The sequence below is a fragment of the Schistocerca serialis genome, chromosome 5 (genome assembly GCF_023864345.2).
Source record: "Schistocerca serialis cubense isolate TAMUIC-IGC-003099 chromosome 5, iqSchSeri2.2, whole genome shotgun sequence".
In the NCBI taxonomy this organism is placed as follows: domain Eukaryota; kingdom Metazoa; phylum Arthropoda; class Insecta; order Orthoptera; family Acrididae; genus Schistocerca; species Schistocerca serialis.
The window spans coordinates 233653124-233673729 of record NC_064642.1 but is presented as its reverse complement, the minus strand read 5'-3'; the positions used below and the strand labels follow the sequence as shown (position 1 = coordinate 233673729).

Genomic DNA, 20606 nt, shown 5'->3' with positions numbered 1-20606 from the left:
TCGGAGGACCTTGGCTTTATACCAATAAATGGTTTGATTTGGCTACTTTCTTTTAACTTTCGTTAATGAAAACTGCTTCAGAACTCTAGTATTCCTGTATTATACGGAACAGTAATGCCTCCACCTTAACTCTTCAACAGTTGGCAGCATTGGTATACGGCAGGTACTAGCTTGTTCCACCGTAGCCTCTTCTCTACAGCTCCAGTTGGCGGGAAGCCAACGGTTGTGTTGTTACAGTGTAAAGTATGGAAACCTGCGCAGACGGTCGGTCAGTGTGATTTAAGCAACGTGCAGTCATTGAATCCTTGACAGCAGAAGGTGTCACCCCAAAAGAGATTCACCAGAAAATGAAAGCGGTTCATGGTGATTGTGTTGATGTGAGTACTGTGCGTCTTTGGGCGAGTATGTTTAAAGATGATGATCTGACCTGCGTGACAAACAAAGAGTCAGACGTCCTGTGACAGCAACCACCGAGTTTCACAAGCAAATGTTGACAGATTGATTCAGAACGATCCTCGCATCAGTCAGAAAGAAACTGCAAGCACAATCGGCATTTCACAAGAACGTGTGGGTCACATTATTGCTGGTGATTATGTTGCAAAGTGAACATTGGTAATTAAAGATAACATTCTAAGGATTATTTTTGCGTTTGATTTATTAAAATATTCCCATCCACTCCCAATTAACGAATGTGGAGGCATTACATTTCATTTAACCCTCGTATATGAGGAATTTTGTGAACAACACATATGTTGGTGAGTGGTCAAAGTTCCTAACTGCGAGTCACAGTAGAGGAGAGTTCCAACCCAGATGCATAGCTGGACCAATGTACCGTACTTTGCTGGTCGTGGTTAAACGTGGGCACGAGCAAGAGGAAAACGGATACGTAGAAGATGGCCGTAGCAGGGATAGCATAGTCCGAGAAAACTGATCGAACCCCGGATTTCCCCTTTAACGGAACTTCAGGTGGTTTGCTCCTTATTGGAACTGGAGTCTGTGTTTCAACCTTGTATCAGTAAAGGCAAGATGTCGGTGGCGTGCTGTAGACTCGGCTACAGCACAGTGAGGTTGTGCTATGACCAGTCAGTACATTCAAACACAAATTATCTATAAGCACAGATAGTTTATCTCAAAAATCAACTTTTCAGTTAGTTCCTACGCCCTGTATAATAATAATTATACTCATGTTCAGAAAAAAAAACACCTTGAACCACTAGAGATAGGACGTTCGTATTCACAGAACATGTACATTAGTATGTTCTTCAGAAATGGTTAGCATTTCAGTTACCTCGGTCAACATGTGTCCTGCTGCGTAGTAGGCACAGTGTCCGGACCCTGATAACTTGTTCCATGCGTGATGGCATCGACGCGTATAAGGCGCGTATGGCGTCCTGTAGTGTAGCCATCCATGCTGCATTCACCTGGTTCCCAAGTTCATCTGCACTGGTTGGCACTGGGTCACAGCGCTATACCTGTCTTTTCACCACACTTTCGATGGACGACAAGTCTGGTTATCTGGCAGGCCAGGACAAAAGGCTGACATCCTCTGACACCAAGAAGGCACATGTTCGAGCAGCAACATGTGGTCGAACATTGTCTTGCTCAAAAATGGCACCTGGGGTGTTATGCAGAAAGGGTATGCTACAGGTCACAGGATGTCATTCACGTGCGTCACAATGGTCACATTGCCCTGGACATGCACCAATTGTGATTTGTGGTTGTACCCAATAACACCCCACACCAGAAGACCTTGAGTTGGCACAGTGTGTTTTGTGCGAATGCAGTCACTGTGATGCTGCTCCCCCAGTTGTGGCGAACCAAAATGCAGTCATCCTTTTCAAACAAACAGAACCTTGATTCAGAATGAGATTTTCACTCTGCAGCGGAGTGTGCGCTGATATGAAACTTCCTGGCAGATTAAAACTGTGTGCCCGACCGAGACTCGAACTCTGGACCTTTGCCTTTCGCGGGCAAGTGCTCTACCAACTGAGCTACCGAAGCACGACTCACGCCCGGTACTCACAGCTTTGCTTCTGCCAGTATCTCGTCTCCTACCTTCCAAACACACAGTTTTAATCTGCCAGGAAGTTTCATATCAGCGCACACTCCGCTGCAGAGTGAAAATCTCATTCTGGAAACATCCCCCAGGCTGTGGCTAAGCCATGTCTCCGCTATATCCTTTCTTTCAGGAGTGCTAGTTCTGCATGGTTCGCAGGAGAGCTTCTGTAAAGTTTGGAAGGTAGGAGACGAGACACTGGCAGAAGTAAAGCTGTGAGTACCGGGCGTGAGTCGTGCTTCGGTAGCTCAGTTGGTAGAGCACTTGCCCGCGAAAGGCAAAGGTCCCGAGTTCGAGTCTCGGTCGGGCACACAGTTTTAATCTGCCAGGAAGTTTCATATCAGCGCACACTCCGCTGCAGAGTGAAAATCTCATTCTGGAAACATCCCCCAGGCTGTGGCTAAGCCATGTCTCCGCTATATCCTTTCTTTCAGGAGTGCTAGTTCTGCATGGTTCGCAGGAGAGCTTCTGTAAAGTTTGGAATGTAGGAGACGAGATACTGGCAGAAGTAAAGCTGTGAGTACCGGGCGTGAGTCGTGCTTCGGTAGCTCAGTTGGTAGAGCACTTGTCCGCGAAAGGCAAAGGTCCCGAGTTCGAGTCTCGGTCGGGCACACAGTTTTAATCTGCCAGGAAGTTTCAGAACCTTGATTCGTCCGAAAACGCTGCCTGAGGCCATTCCTGTCCCTAGTGACGTCGTTCGATGCACCATTGCCGTCTAGCATGTTTCTGCACATGCGTCAGAGGTAGGAGAAGAAGTGGACGACGCGTACCTAACTCATGCCGCAATGAAAGGTGACTGACTGTCACCCGTGGTAGTGCACGATGTGTTACACTATTCCACTGGCACCAGAGCCGAGGAGGTCGTAGATCTTTCCTGCAGTGCCATTCGGATAAAGTTTTGATTGTATTTGGAGGTGGTCTGGGTAGTGCTACCTGACCCATCTTCCGTGAACCATTCTGGACACACTCGTTGCACTGCCGAAACACTTCGCCCCACACGAGCTGCAGATTCCCGGATGGAAGCTTCACATTCTCTCATCCCAATAATGCGCCCTCTTTCAAACTCACTTATTTGATGGTACGATTCGCGCATATGTTTGCAAGGCATCGTGCGCGTCTACTCAAGTCACACTGATCCATTACATTCCACTTACAGGGACAACAAGAGCCGCAGGCACATTTTAGCGGGAGGTGTTGCGCCACGATATCGATATTGACCCTGAATCCGCACGCCGACAGGGTTCAAATGCTAATCATTTCTGCAAAACATACTAATAATGTCCTGTGAATATGAACGTCCTGTCTCAAGTAATTCAAACTGTTCTGTTTCTTCCGAAAATGAGTGCACTTGCATGAGCCACTATTAGAACCTAATGTGAAGTGCTCACAACTGAAAATAGGGGTAACAGAGATTTATCTGCATGTTATTTGGCTTAGACTGTTAATCAGAATCATGCTGCGGTCTAACTGGTAGGATTCATATGAAAGTGTTGCTGTGTGACATTACAGTGCCAGGATGGTTTCTTAAACAACACAACAGTCGACTATCTGTCCCCTTCTCTCCAGACACACGTGTATAGATGATATGTATTCATTGTGTTAAGCCGGCAAGTGGTATATCATCTTAAAATGATCCATGAGCGAATAAATTACTAACACTTATCGGCATTATTAATTCCAATTACTGGCCCATATACTTAAATATGTGTCATCGTGAAAGTGTAACTGAAATGTGTTTGTTCTCGCGTAAATGAGCGAATAAATTACTTCCATATTTCTCGTTGTTTCCTGCATTCCACCTGGGACAACATTACGACGTTGTGTGAAATATGGGGTTGTAATTGGCGTTGCCACTATTTATCCACAGTGATTATTATTTTGCTTCATGCTACGGTGCATTTATATATTTCACAACGTTGTGTAAATATTTTGCAGGCGTTATTTTATGTGCTGTTGCTGTGGTTTGGTGTATGACACGCAACGTAACAATTTCTGATAGCCTAGAAAACATACCGAGCGAGGTGGCACAGTGGTTAGCACACTGGACCCGCATTCGGGAGGACGAAAGTTCAATCCCACGTCCGGCCATCCTGATTTAGGTTTGCCGTGATTTCCCTAAATCGCTCCAGGCAAATGCCGGGATGGTTCCTTTGAAAGGGCACGGCCGGCTTCCTTCCCCGTCCTTCCCTAATCCGATGAGACCGATGACCTCGCAGTTTGGTCTCTTCCCCCAAACAACCCAACCCTAGAAAACATAATCTCAAATAATTGTAGACAGTGGGCAGGCCGTTAGAGTGAATCGGGGCAAACGTGTGTAAATGCGCTGTAGTGGACTACAATTTAGACACGTTAGTAGTAAAGACAGTTCTCGACATGTCAAACACGGCGGTTTTGCGTATTGCAACACGATTATATTATTTGAGATGTAAGCTGAAACCAGAAGCCGTATTTATCATTTTCCTGAATAGTTTTATTTTTATTTTGTGTCCGGTAAATAGGCTTCCTTACATGTTGTTTTTACATGAATTTAAATTTCAGATAAGAGCCCTTCTGCTAGACATGCTACATCTGATTTTTCGTCTGGTATCTGTTAGAAGTCTTGTGGCCTCCAAACACTGTTACCGAGTAATTGCGTCATGCGTTGGCGAGTGACAATTTGCCTGACGAAGAGCTGCGATGCGCAATTGGATGATTGGAACCAGCCCGAAGACGATGTGACTTCACAGGACGACTATGCATTCATTCTTCTATGGTCTGAATGCTGAGGAGCCAGTTCCATTCAACGCATCGTCTTTCGCTTATTTTCAAAGGATATACGCACGTTTTAAACTTAGGTACTGATGATCTGTAAGTTCGCGTGAGTTCTCGTACAAACAGGAGTGTCGTGCTGAAGGAATTTTCTGCACACTTTGCGATCGACCTGGATTTGCAAGAGCTGCACACAGAAAGCAGCCTGTGCAGCTGGTCAGGTGTTACACATGCTCCAATTATTTTCCCTAATAGACTCTTTAAAAAAATGACAAACCAAGAAGGACTTATCAGAAAGGAAGGTAAATAGGTAGATGTGATGTACATGTATAAACAAACAAATTATTACAACTGCAGAAATGTATAATGATTTATTCAAGAGCAAGAGTTTCACAAATTGAGCAAGTCATCTGACCCCCATGTAAGTTGTTATTCGGCTTGACGTTGATTGATAGAGTTGCTGGATGTCCTCCTGAACGATATCGTGTAAAATTCTGTACCATTGGCGCGTTAGATCGTCAAAATCCCTACATTGTTGGACGGACCCGTCCATAATGCTCCAAACATTCTCAACTGGGAAGAGATCCGGTAACTTTGCTGGCCAAAGTAGGATTGGGAAAGCATTGAAGATACGCCGCAGAAACTCTCGCCGTTTGCGGGCGTGCATTATCTTGCTGAAGTGTAAGCCCAGGATGGCTTGTTATCAAGGGCGCAGAAAATCGTCGACGTACCGCTGCGTTGTAAGACTAACGCGAATGACAATCAATGGGATCCTGCAATGAAAAGAAATGGCAATCCAGGACATGACTCCCGGTTGTCGGCCCATATGGCGGGCGACAGTAATGTTGGTAGCGCACCGCTGTCTGGGACGCCTTCGCTGATCATCGGGGCTCAGTTCGAATCGGGGCTCATCACTGAAGACAATTCTACTCCAGTCAGTGAGATTCCAGGCCAAGACGTGTCTGGAGACGCCGTGGACAGTGATGGGACACCAACCTGACTGTCGCCCGCCATAAGGCCTGACAACTGGGAGTGATGGTCTCGGGTGCCACTTCTTTTCGTACAGTGCAAATCTGGAAATTTGTGGTAAGTTCTATGGGACCAAACCACTGAGGTCATCGGTCCCTGGGCTTACAAACTACTCAATCTAACTCAAACTAACTTACGATAAGGACAACACACACACTCACACACATGCCCAAGGGAACGCTCGAACCTCCCATGGGGCAAGCCACGGGAACCATGGCAAGGCGCCCTAAACCGCACAGCTACCCCGAGCGGCTCATACAGTGCCCCCTTGGTTGTCACTCGCGGCACCCTTACATCGGAAAAATGCTTCATCTCGTTCCGCTGCCCTTCATAGCAAGCCATCCTGGGATTACATTTCAGCAAGATAATGCTCGCTCGCACACGGCGAGCGTTTACAGGCGGATCACTCCCCAATTGAGAATGTTTGGAGCATTATGAGCAGGACCCTCCAAGAGTTTCGGGATTTTGACGGCAGTTGTGTAGTTAAATGATGACTAACTGAAAACCTCAGCTGCCGACAGGTGTCGTTGATATACGGTCGTCAACAGTAACTGTTCTTTCGAGAACAAGTTACTGTCTTCGTATACAGTTAAAGGCTACCCAGCCATTGACCTTCGTCTGTGCGAATGCGCACAGGTTGCCCAAACTCTTACGGGAATCGCCAAAGAGTGCGCGAGTAATAAGTGGTTGGGCAAATGTCTATAAGGTACAATACATATATAGAATTGTGGACAGTTGGGAATGTTTCACTGGAAGCGTGCAAGGGATAAGTCCCTGCAGTCGCGCTGTTCATCTGTGTCCTCGGTGGCTCAGATGGATAGAGCGTCTGCCATGTAAGCAGGAGATCCCGGGTTCGAGTCCCGGTCGGGGCACACATTTTCAACTGTCCACATCGAGGTATGTCAACAACACCTGTCGGCAGCAGAGGTTTTCAGTTAGTCATCATTTATTCCAGGGAAAAGCTGCACGGTCATCAACAGTAACTGTTCTTTCGAGAACAAGTTACTATCTTCGTACATATAGTTGTGCAGTTGTCATGATATCCCTCAGGAGGACATTCAACAACTATATCAATCAATGTCAACTCGAATAACTGCTTGCATAAGGGCCAGAGGTGGACCAAGACGTTACTGACTTGCTCAGTTTGTGAAGCTCTTCCTCTTTTTCTGATATTGTTACTCATCCATTTGTCTCTAAATGCACATCAATCTAGCGATGTCCATCCCATCCGGATAATTCCTTGGTGGTGCGTCGTTCTTTCTTCTCTTTTTTGTGTACATATATCACTAAACTTCTAATACAGTTCATGGCGCACAGTCCGAGTTCCAGGGACAACAAATATTTCATGTAAATATTGACCCAATTTCAGCATTAAGAATACTACATAATCCACTTATTAAGAGCTATAATCTTATGTTACAGGTTTAAACCAGCAAGACAAGTGTTACAGCTGGAAACTGTGCATTGTGAGGCAGCGTAACTCACGGCGTGCTAATTGCCCTTAGTTTATTCATTCAGCATTTGAGAATGAGAGCACTTAGCAACTTCCCACAAACTTTGCACATAATTTCTAACCTTTTCTAAACTTTTCTGGTTTATATGCGTAACGTCAAATGTTTAACACATTAACTCAGTGGTAAAGTAATCAGACGTTTGAAGCTGTTTTGTATGTGGGAGTTCGATTTTTTAGCGAATCGGGAGTGGGTAATTTACTGGTTTTAGAGTAATTAGACACCACATTCCTGTAACAGATGAGCACAGAACAGTTAGGAACAAAGCCGCTTGGACCTCAGATAAGTTCCTACGATGAACCAGATGTCCAAAATACAAACATCTGAGAGTTACGTCAGCGGGACTGATTATGAAAGTAGTATTAGTGACACTTTTAAGTGCTTCCGCTGCGGGAGATAGCGGCGGTGGGTGTAGCAGTGATAGGCTGTGTAGGACACTCGTAAACACCTGCTTCTACATATGTACTCAACCAGACAATGTGCACTTTACGGTAGAGCTTCTTTATTACCCATATTCTGTCCTATTGCACTCTCATGTTGAAGGATGGAAAACAGAAATATCTAAATGCCCGCTACAAACCCTAATCTCATCCTCAAAGTCCATACGCGAGGTACACGACAGGGACAGGAGAATCGTCTCACAATCTTCGTCAAATATCTGTTTCCAAGTTTACCCAACTGGATTTCGGAAGGATTATGTCGCCATCGTTACAAAGGCTCTTCTTCCTTCTTTTTATTGTGCCTTTGTCCCACAGAAGTGCTGCGTCGCCATTACTTAATTTAAGGGGTGGCCGGATGCCCTTCCTGTCGCCACCCCGTTACCACCCCCCCCCCTTCTCCCTTGGGATGGAATATGTATACCTCAACTATCTAACTTTGGTCAGATATATTGGATAGTATCTCTAGTATGCCTGTAGATCGCGCCAATAATACGATAATAGTGTCTTCCGCCAAGTATGGTTGCCCACTGAGAGGTTTCGCTTGATTTCATGCGGCCCCTCATAACGTAGCTGCCATGCATTTCCATCTTCTTGACAGTCCTCCGCCTCAAACAATGAGGACTCCCCTGCAGCGTTTTCAGTGTGAAGTCTTTGATCACCCATCATGCAACCCGGACTTAGCTCCCTCTTATGTTCATCTCTGCTCACATGAACTACTCGCTATAAACACAAGATTTTGACGCAGACAGCGAGCAGCAGACCAGCGTAGAGAATTGGCGGAAAGCACAGACGGCTGCCTTCTATGACTAAGGTATTGGGAAGTTGGTACAACTCTACGATAAATGTCTAAGTCGGAGCGGCGACTATGCAGAGAAGTAGCTGGAAGGTGTGGCACACTGTTACAAATAAAGCATTTTTTATTTTCACTGTGGTTTCCATTTTGCGACTGGTCGTACCTTACTTCCCGAATAGCCTTCGTATTTATGTGGAAGTGAGCGAGTTTTCTAAATGTTTGCAAATCGTGCAACTAGGGCCTGACGTGGGTGCCAACCTGGTATTCGCCTAGTGGTATGTGACAAACTGCCTAAAAATCGTTTCAGGCTTGCAGGCACACCGGCCCTCGTCGTTGATCCGCTGGGGAAACTCGATCTGGGTTCTGCACACCTCTCCGTCCCTGCAGCGGTGCTTTAACATGCTGTATTGGAACTTACGCTGATCTACCTACATGTGTATATATCTTATTACTTTCTGCCTAAGTTTATGCATTCATTCGCCTAAGTAGTTTACGACAAAGATTAAAATTCAGTATGACCACGGAAATTAAGCCTGTAGAGCTAGCGAGAAACAATGAAGAACATTAATTTTTTTATGTTTGTAAAAAAATCCTATCGGATGTTTCATCGATCTTGTACTGTCTGTCTTTTCCTGTCCTTGATAGAGAGAGAACGTGGGTTTCTGCCCACTTCACTAATAATGTGAAATATATTAATTCTTACGGTATGAAGTCAACTTCACTTAACATAGTCATTAAAGAAGAAACTTCAAGGTTCAAAGAACTATCACCTAATAATCCAATATTATATGTTACAGATTTTTCGTGTACACAAAAAATCACAACCTGATTGTATAAAGTGTGTAACATTTATGTCTAAAGTAAGGTACGATGTCTGACAAAGAACAGTTATATCAAGTGGTGTGCTGACTGCGTATCTAATTACGTGTATCTGTATTTTTACCTGCCCCTGTTTTAAGCATTCTGTCTACTAGCAAGAAAGCAATACCAGTAAGCCCAAAAAACTAATTAAAACCTGTGCGCGATAATGACAAATTAGAGGTAAGTGCATTGCTCGATCTTACTTTTTTTATCATCAAACTGGTTTGATGCCGCCCGCCACGAATTCCTCTCCTTTGTCAGTTCTTTCATCTCAGAGTAGCACTTGCGACCTACGTCCTCAATTATTTGCTGGATGTATTCCAATCGCGATCTTCCCCTACAGTTTTTGCGCTCTGCAGCTCCCTCTAGTACCATGGGAGTCATTCCCTCGCGTCTTAACAGATATCCTGTCATCCTGTCCGTTCTCCTTATCAGTGTTTTCCACATGTCCCTTTCCTCTCCGATTCTGCGCAGAACCTCCTCATTCCTTACCTTACCAGTCCAGCTAATCTTCAACATTAGTCTGTAGCACCACATCTCAAATGCTTCGATTCTCTTCTGGTCTGGTTATCCCACAGTCCATGTTTCACTACCATGCAATGCTGTACTCCAGACGTACATTCTCAGAACTTTCTTCCTCAAATTAAGGACGATATTTGATGTTAGTAGACTTCTCTTGGCCAGGAATGCTCTTTTTGCCAGTGCTAGTCTGCTTTTGATGTCCTACTTGCTCCGTCCGTCATTGGTTATTTTACTGCCTAGGTAGCAGAATTCCTTAACTTCAAGTACTTCGTGACCATCAATCTTGACGTTAAGTTTCTCGCTGTTCTCATTTCTGCTACTTCTCATTACCTTCGTCTTTCTTCGATTTACTCTCAGTCCATACTCTGTACTCATAAGACTGTTCATTCCGTTCAGCAGATCATGTAATTCTTCTTCACTTTTATTCAGAATAGCAATACCATCAGTGAATCGTATCATTGATATCCTTTCACCTTGAATTTTAATTCCACTCCTAAACCTTTCTTTTATTTCCATCATTTCTTCCTCGATATACAAATTGAACAGTAATGGCGAAAGGCTACATCCTAGTCTTACTCTCTTTTCCATATGAGCACTTCGTTCTTGTTTGTCCACTCTTGTTATTCCCTCTCGGCTGTTTGAAACGTCCCCTTAGAAAAATTTATGAATTACTGTGCTGATAAACCACTTACATTGTTTGCTTTTCAAACAGCTGAGCAAAACTGAACGTACTCGAACATTCACTAAAGTGACACACAATACTTTTAGCGCAACGCAATCTGACTTTCAATAATCCCTACATAAGAATGGCCCTGACTAACATTAACCTATACCTTTCACAAATCACTTACCTCACAAAGATCTTCGTTACTCAAGCTACTGCAATACAGCGAGCGCCACTACTGCCAGCTAAATAAAAGATTCAAACTACTGAAGGCACTAACTACTGATAGGCATAGTTAGCAAATGAAAGATTTTGATAGAGAACAAACAGTGTATTTACCTTAATAGTGTTGAAAAGTAATAATATACATAGCAGTTCATGACATCCAGTCTTACAAATTTCAAAACTCCGCCATCTCTCTCCCCACATCCACCACTGCTGGCGGCTCACCTCCAACTGCTCAACGCTACGCGCTGTTCACATCCAGCTGCCCAACACTACAATGGCAGACAACAATGCAAACTAGCCACAGACTGCATACAGCACAGCCAGTGATTTTCATACAGAGCGCTACATAACGTTGCCAATAAGAAAACATAAAGAGCCTACTTACATAGCCTCCATGCTCCCCACAAAAAAATTTTACAAATTGTTTTGGACAGTGGCCAGTACAGATTTGAAAAAATTTATCATAGTTACAATAACAAAGATATTAAATGCACACTCTTATTGATACAATGTTGGTCAAAAGCTAAAATTTTCTCACAGCCCATAAAGACAGTCCTGATCATTCATCACAGTAAAATTGCAGTGTTTTTCTCAAAGTCTGAGCAGTAAAAGAAAATGCACACGGAAGTAGTGGATTTCCATGCAGTCTTGAAGAAGTAGTGTTGTCCTTCCAACGGAAAGATAGAGCTGACTCTCAACATGCAGACAGGTACTAGGCCACAACAGAGAAAACCCACAGCAGAGTCATTCGGAGTTTTGAAGAATATTGGTAGGTAGGTCATCACAGAGTAGACCTACTGTAGTCCTGGTAGAGATTACGGTACTGGTGGACCACCAGAGGTGCAGGCCCACTGTAGTCCTGGTACAGATTGTGGTATTGGTGGACCACCAGAGGTGCAGACCCACTGCAGTCCTTGTAGAAATAATGGTACTGGTGAGTCAGCAAAGGTGTAGACCCACTGTAGTCCTTGTAGAAATAATGGTATTGGTGGGTCATCAAAGATGCAGACCCACTGTAGTCCTTGTAGAGATGGCCAGCAGCCATCTGTTGTGACTGTGCAGGTGCACAATCACCATTGAAGAGTCTTGCGGATAATATAGCAAGTCCATAACCACCACTTGTTCACTCACAAAGTTTTTGGAATTGTCCTTAGAACCAGCAATGCTGTTATCCAGTCCCTTGCCGAATTATTAACACACGTGCAAACACTAACAGTCCCTACTTCTCACATATTGTCCATATACTATGACCAACAGAAACGTGTGCAGTGAAATGTAACTTACAAGTTAATAATATGATGAACTGGTGACAATTACAATTTTATTACATGAGAATACAATTACAAAGATACAGAAATCATCATTAAAAACATAATAATACAGATAACATTTGTACTAATACAGGCTTTACAAAAGAATCGAAATAACATATACATCAGTGTTACAGGAATTATAAGTACCTACATAAAAGATCACAATAACTTTTGAAACATCAACCTCACACATGAGCAACAAAACAGAACAGATAAATAATGTCTAAACTTCTTTACAAAGTAAATAACATATTATTAATGCAAATTATATTTGAGGATAACAGTATTCCTCATCATAGTGAATGTAGCTGAGTATTAGAAAAATTCAACAACATAAATCGTATCAGATAAACACATAAAGACAGGATGAACACAAATACACAAGGGTACACAAACATATAGCGGAATAATACAAAAGGAAAGGACAGGGTTTGTTTTACTGCAGTATTTTGCAAACAAAACTTTATTTACTTCTTGGAGATCTCCCTTCATTCATCATTATTCCCAAAAAGTCCTATCTATACCTGCTTTCTGTATTCTATTCATACACTCCTGGAAATTGAAATAAGAACACCGTGAATTCATTGTCCCAGGAAGGGGAAACTTTATTGACACATTCCTGGGGTCAGATACATCACATGATCACACTGACAGAACCACAGGCACATAGACACAGGCAACAGAGCATGCACAATGTCGGCACTAGTACAGTGTATATCCACCTTTCGCAGCAATGCAGGCTGCTATTCTCCCATGGAGACGATCATAGAGATGCTGGATGTAGTCTTGTGGAACGGCTTGCCATGCCATTTCCATCTGGCGCCTCAGTTGGACCAGCGTTCGTGCTGGACGTGCAGACCGCGTGAGACGACGCTTCATCCAGTCCCAAACATGCTCAATGGGGGACAGATCCGGAGATCTTGCTGGCCAGGGTAGTTGACTTACACCTTCTAGAGCACGTTGGGTGGCACGGGATACATGCGGACGTGCATTGTCCTGTTGGAACAGCAAGTTCCCTTGCCGGTCTAGGAATGGTAGAACGATGGGTTCGATGACGGTCTGGATGTACCGTGCACTATTCAGTGTCCCCTTGACGATCACCAGTGGTGTACGGCTAGTGTAGGAGATCGCTCCCCACACCATGATGTCGGGTGTTGGCCCTGTGTGCCTCGGTCGTATCAGTCCTGATTGTGGCGCTCACCTGCACGGCGCCAAACATGCATACGACCACCATTGGCACCAAGGCAGAAGCGACTCTCATCGCTAAAGACGACACGTCTCCATTCGTCCCTCCATTCACGCCTGTCGCGACACCACTGGAGGCGGGCTGCACGATGTTGGGGCGTGAGCAGAAGACGGCCTAACGGTGTGCGGGACCGTAGCCCAGCTTCATGGAGACGGTTGCGAATGGTCCTCGCCGATACCCCAGGAGCAACAGTGTCCCTAATTTGCTGGGAAGTGGCGGTGCGGTCCCCTACGGCACTGCGTAGGATCCTACGGTCTTGGCGTGCATCCGTGCGTCGCTGCGGTCCGGTCCCTGGTCGACGGGCACGTGCACCTTCCGCCGACCACTGGCGACAACATCGATGTACTGTGGAGACCTCACGCCCCATGTGTTGAGCAATTCGGCGGTATGTCCACCCGGCCTCCGGCATGCCCACTATACGCCCTCACTCAAAGTCCGTCAACTGCACATACGGTTCACGTCCACGCTGTCGCGGCATGCTACCAGTGTTAAAGACTGCGATGGAGCTCCGTATGCCACGGCAAACTGGCTGACAATGACGGCGGCGGTGCACAAATGCGCATGCAGCTAGCGCCATTCGACGGCCAACACCGCGGTTCCTGGTGTGTCCGCTGTGCCGTGCATGTGATCATTGCTTGTACAGCCCTCTCGCAGTGTCCGGAGCAAGTATGGTGGGTCTGAAACATCGGTGTGAATGTGTTCTTTTTTCCATTTCCAGGAATGTATTTCTTTCAAAATAATTATTTCTCAGTGTACAATACTCAATTTGGCCCAAATCTTTTTCGTATGACTTCTCAATGCATTCTTTCCCTATTGTCCATAGTCAGTTTCTTATATAGTCTACTCGCTCTTAAGCTAACTTAAATCTACTGAGCACAGATGCATAAACTAAGGGACGAGGCAATGCAGCAGCACAAAACAATTAATACAAACAGCAATGACAAAAAAATGGAAATTGGCGAAGCAAGCAGCATTATAGAAATTAGCAAAGCAATTGCAATATTACAACTAATATAAGGCAATGTGCAGCAAACAATAAAAATAAATCAGTAGTAAAACTGGCTTAACAGAGTAATACAAAGTCAAATTCAGTAACATTATGCCTGGCAAAGAGCAGCAGCAAATGCAATAACTTTTATCTAAACATGACAAAGCTCAAGCAGAAAAAACATTACTGTAAAGATGGCCATGTCTAATACCTATGTCACATCTTTGGAGTGTCTATGTAATTAAAGTGGTGCACCACAACAACTTATTGTAAAAAAAAATATTACCATGTACTTGAAAAGAAAATTACGTATGCAGTTACTGTAACTAGTCGCTTCTTCTTGTTCTTTCCTTTCCAAGTGCTCCTTTTTTGAAGAATGTGGATCACAAAATTATTATTTAATAGATCTGTTGACAGAAAGTGTTCACATTAGCAAATGCATTTTATTTTATTTTATAAAACCAATGCTGCAACACAGCTGGAAACTAGATTTCAAATGAAATAAGCAACTACGAAAGGCAAAGCATAAAAATATCATTCAATAGTCATGTGACATTTCATAAGTTAGTAGAAATTCTTTCAACTCTCGTAGAAAGACGCTTGTCATAATCAGGTGTGCAGATGTAAGTATCTTTCCAAGTAATGAGCGTGTCGTATTTGCGATGCTTTCTCTGAAGGAATGTCAATGGCGAGGATAATGTCCTCTTTTTTTTCTCCACCTAATGGCTTTCTTTTGTCAGACGACTACCTCTCAGCTGGGCACCCAAAAAGCATTACAACAAGGTCATTTACATCTACATCTACATCTGCATTTATACTCCGCAAGCCACCCAACGGTGTGTGGCGGAGGGCACTTTACACGCCACTGTCATTACCTCCCTTTCCTGTTCCAGTCGCGTATGGTTTGCGGGAAGAACGACTGTCTGAAAGCCTCCGTGCGCGCTGTAATATCTCTCGGAACCTGGCGAGCAAGCTACACCGCAACGCAGAGCGCCTCTCTTGCAGAGTCTGCCACTTGAGTTTATTAAACATCTCCGTAATGCTATCACGGTTACCAAATAACCCTGTGACGAAACGCGCCGCTCTTCTTTGGATCTTCTCTATCTCCTCCGTCAAACCGATCTGGTACGGATCCCACACTGATGAGCAATACTCAAGTATAGGTCGAACGAGTGTTTTGTAAGCCACCTCCTTTGTTGATGGACTACATTTTCTAAGGACTCTCCCAATGAATCTCAACCTGGTACCCGCCTTACCAACAATTAATTTTATATGATCATTCCACTTCAAATCGTTCCGCACGCATACTCCCAGATATTTTACAGAAGTAACTGCTACCAGTGTTTGTTCCGCTATCATATAATCATACAATAAAGAATCCTTCTTTCTATGTATTCGCAATACATTACATTTGTCTATGTTAAGGGTCAGTTGCCACTCCCTGCACCAAGTGCCTATCCGCTGCAGATCTTCCTGCATTTCGCTACAATTTTCTAATGCTGCAATTTCTCTGTATACTACAGCATCATCCGCAAAAAGCCGCATGGAACTTACCTTTCTCACTGAAATATTTACGACAGCAGTTTCTGCTACAGTGGCAGTCTCATATAAAAAATTTCACAGGTCGAGGTTATAACAGTGTCCATAAAATTTTCGTCGGCTTTGTGATACATTTACGCATATACATACATTTCATAACTCTTAAAGTACGATTCTTTATTTCCAACATTCTTTTTCCCTATCCACTACTCATTATTCCTTACCTTATTACGCATATACATATTCGTCGACATTCTTCAATATTTCACCATTATAAATATGTAGCATAAGCAAATTCCTCATATAGCATCAGCTTATTGATCATAAACATACCTCAACAGCATAATACACATTGTCATCATAATATTAACATCATAAAAACTCAGCCAAATCTCAAAAACGTCGTAGCTTTCTGCAATAATTTCAAAACCTAAAGAAGATTCTCTGCTCATTTCAATAGTGTCATCTACTTCAAACGTACTTTAAAAATCATGATCTCATACCAAATACATCATTCAAAGCTCTCATAGTATCGCAATGGTTCCGAAAAAATACGAACAGTTCACACAGTATGGACAAAATACAGTTTCATAAGTGTGAAGGTATCCAACTGTGTAATTGTGTAAACATGTGTCACTGATGTAGTAAAATAAATGTTTGTCTCTCTCAGTTAAATGATCAGATAGCTGTGAAATTATGTGTTAGAGAAATATGGTACTGATGTGTAAAGTTGTATAAGCAAATACCATATTAGCTAGGGCTCCTTGTGCTTGCCACACACATGGTGCACAAAGTAAGCGTGTACCCCCCTGAGGATTAATGTAATTATACCCTCAGGTGTTACAGATTACAGCAGTGGAATGAAATGTATCACGGAAAACCTTTCAAATATCTTTAAAAATAAATGATTTAAGTACAAAATTAATCATTCAAATACGTGTACTGTAGCGCTAAACTGGGCGTCTTGTTGGAAGATAATCACTGTGGAAGTGTCGTAGTTATCGTCCTCTGAAAGCTAAGTTCTGCAGAAGCCAATGTACTTACCTCATGATAAACAAAAGTGAGATGCTTTGCGTATAGATACGAGGGTTATTCCAAAAGTAAGGTCCGATTCGCCGTAACTATTGAAATTTGGCGCCAATGACAAAACACGCATGCGCGCCGACTCCCGGCAAGCCTTGCGCGTCAAACGCCGCCATTCGCTTTGTTACTGTTGCTGAGTGTAGTTCACAGTGTCACTTTACAATGTTTAAGACAATTGATCAGCCCGCCGATTGTGAAGTAAGGGCAGTGATATGGTTTTTGTCTGCAAGAAACAATTCAGCGGCGGAAATCCATCGGCAGATTACTGAAGTGTACGGTCCTAACATAATGAGCGACAGTAAAGTGCGCAAGTGGGTGCGAGCTTTTAATGAAGGACGGGATAATGTGCACGATGAACCACGGTGTGGCCGACCATCAGTGATTTCAGACGATTTGGTCAATGCGGTTGACAAAAAAAATCGTGAAGATCGCCGATTCACTATTACAGACGTAGACATGCATTTTCCGAATGTGAGTAGAATAACTTTGTACAGAATTGTGTCTGAACATTTGAAGTTTCACAAATTGTGTGCCCGTTGGGTTCCCAGGCTGCTTACTGAGCCCCAACGAATGAAAAGAATGGCTTTTGCTCTTGATTTTTTGGAGCGATATCATAAGGAAGGTGACAGTCTTTTAGACAATGTTGTCACAGGGGATGAGACATGGGTTTCTCACATCACTCCAGAGTCTAAACGTCAGTCAATGCAATGGCGTCACACGTCATCGCCAGTCAAGGTCAAGGCAAAGCAGACAATCTCAACACGTAAGGTTATGGCGACTATGTTCTGGGATAGACGTGGAGTATTGTTAGTCGACTTTATGGAGAGAGGAACAACGATTAATAAAGCCGCCTACTGCGCTACCCTGACTAAACTTCGACGTGCAATCCAGAATAAGCGACGTGGTCTTTTGTCGTCTGGAATCTTGTTGTTGCATGACAATGCCAGACCCCACACTGCAAATGAAACGCAAGCTCTGATCAAGAAATTTGGATGGGAACAGATGGACCATCCTCCTTACAGTCCGAACCTGGCGCCAAGTGATTTCCACCTGTTCCGTTACTTAAAGGAGTTTCTCGGCGGCAAGCGCTTCGACACAGATGATGAAGTGAAAGAAGCAGTTAAGGACTGGTTATCGTCACAGGCGGCCGATTTCTATAACATGGGCATTCAAAAGCTTGTTGAACGATGTGACAAATGTTTAAATAAGTATGGAAGTTATGTAGAAAAATAGATAAAGATGTAAGGAATGTAAATAAAACAATTGTTTTGAAAAAACATTTTAGTTTTGATTTTTTTTTTTTATAACCGGACCTTACTTTTGGAATAACCCTCGTATCTTAGTTTTTACGCTTATTGCCGTGATGAAGAAACTACTGTGCTGTAACATATTGTTGTGATACGGAAAAGGCAGTCTCATTGTAGCTATACCACAAAAGTTGCTACTAAAACATGTTTTACTTTCCAGAAGAATTCAGAAAAAACTGTGCAGATATAAAGCAGATACAGCACAAAAGCAACAATGTAAATTGTGTCACACATTAGTAGCGTCGTGATATAATCGTGTAGCTGTCAAAGAAACCAAATGCTAAGTCATCTTTAATTCTACAGAAAGTACTTCAAATAAAGAATGTCTTTTCAAGTAAACCAAAATGTTGCATGAAAATCTCATTAGCGTTGCCGGTATATGTTCCAAGTATGTGATCCTTATAGTCGTTATGTGATAGTGGAACTAACAAGCAAGAATGTACAAATAACAACACTGTGTCTTCTGCTCACTATAACAATGCATTCGTATTTTCTGTTTAAATAATTTCTCGTGGTTCTTGACTGGATATTTAACCTCAAACATTGTTGCATGTTAACAGATCCTAAGTCTGACAAAGCATACTAGTAATGTAAAGTGAAAAGTTTTATGGCAAAGACAAAGTTAAAAAGCAGATTATCTTTCAATAAACGGTTTTACATGTGAAATGTGGTGTAAACCTTTACTCTTCCTAGTACGCAGAGCTTCAGCTTCAACGCAATTATCATGTGGTATAAGTCGGATTCTGTAAGGTCCATTGTAAACTAGAAAGAATTTCTGACTCAAGTGTTTCTTCTTATGTGACAATGAATGAGCTTTAATGAGAACTTTCTGACCAATATACAATTTCTTTGCATTTGCTTCACCGTGTAGTTTTTTCCATTTGTCTGCTGCAGATTTTATATTTTTAAGAGCCAAATCAATTATGTCTTTGTGTCGAAGTTTACGTGTATTCGGGAAAGGTACAAGCTCTCTGATTCTATTCGGTGGTTCTTTATTCTTCAGTACAAGAGTAGGTGGTAAAGCAGTGGAATCATGAGGCATTTCATTCAGCACATTTTGAAATAAGTGTAAATAACTGTCCCAATGCTGATGCTTTCTGTGACAATAAAGTTTACAAAGCTTATTGATTTCTTTCATAATCCGTTCAGACAGGTTACAATGTGGTGAGTACAATGAAATAAAAACGGGTTTGATTTTATGATTCCAAAGCATGCGTGACCAAACAGCAGATCTGAATTGCGGTCCGTTATCTGAAATGACTTTAGCAACGTGCCCAACTTCACGTAAGAAATTTTTAACAAAGGCGTTGGATACAGACCGTCCAGTGGCTTTACGTAACGGAGTGAAAGAAACAAATTTTGAAGTAAGTTCAACAGCGACTAGAACGTACGAAAATCCATTCGATGTTCTGACAAGGGGTCCCAAGAGATCAACAGCAGCAAATTCTTTTAATTTAGAAGGAATAATAGGAAACAACAGAGCACGATGTGAGATAGTAGATGGTTTCGCCTTTTGACAAAGTTTACAAATAGACAAGACTCTTCGAATTCTCTTTTCCATATTGTTAAAATAACAAGTCGTTCGAAGAATATGATAACATTTTCGTGGACCAAAATGTGCGTAGCTGAAATGAATGTACCAAATGAGCTTATTAAGAAAATCATCTGGAATGCAAAGTACCCATAGCTTGTCATCAACAGTGCAGCGTTTGAAAGTATGTTGTTTCTAACCAGGTAATAATGCCGAATCTGAGTGTGTGTGTCTTTTCATGCCATTTACTTTTGATGTCTTTCCAAATCGGATCTTTATCTTGTTCGTGACCAATGTCCTTTAAAGATGTGGTGATGAGGTTTTCAAAGGCGACTTTCTGAATGTAAAGAATACTGAAATTTTTCTCGAGGTTGCCTTCTGTGTTACTTTTCTCAAGCCCAGCCGGTGCGCGTGACTGTGCGTCCGCAACAATGTTCTCCTTGCCGGGAATGTAGACTACTGTGAAGTGGAATTCTTGCAGAAACAATGCCCAACATCTTAACCTGTCATGATTTAATTTTGAAGGCATAAGAAATTGTAATGCACGATGATCACTGTATACTTTTACGTGCTTACCAGAAAGAAAGAAACGGAATTTGTTAAATGTCCAAACGATAGCTAATGCTTCTAATTCAACAACGGAATAATTTTTTTCAGATTTTGTTAGCACTTGGCTAGCAAAAGCAATGGTTTTCTGAACAGTAGTGTCATTTTCTGTGGCTTCTTGAAATAAATGGGCACCAAGAC

At 42.8% G+C, this 20606-nt stretch overlaps 1 non-coding gene across 1 annotated transcript; it reads left to right on the top strand.

Annotated features, from left to right (window-relative positions):
• The first annotated feature begins 6631 nt into the window (after positions 1-6631).
• Positions 6632-6705, top strand: Trnat-ugu (transfer RNA threonine (anticodon UGU)). Its single transcript has one exon. It is a non-coding gene; the product is annotated as a tRNA-Thr (tRNA).
• Positions 6706-20606: the final 13901 nt, after the last annotated feature.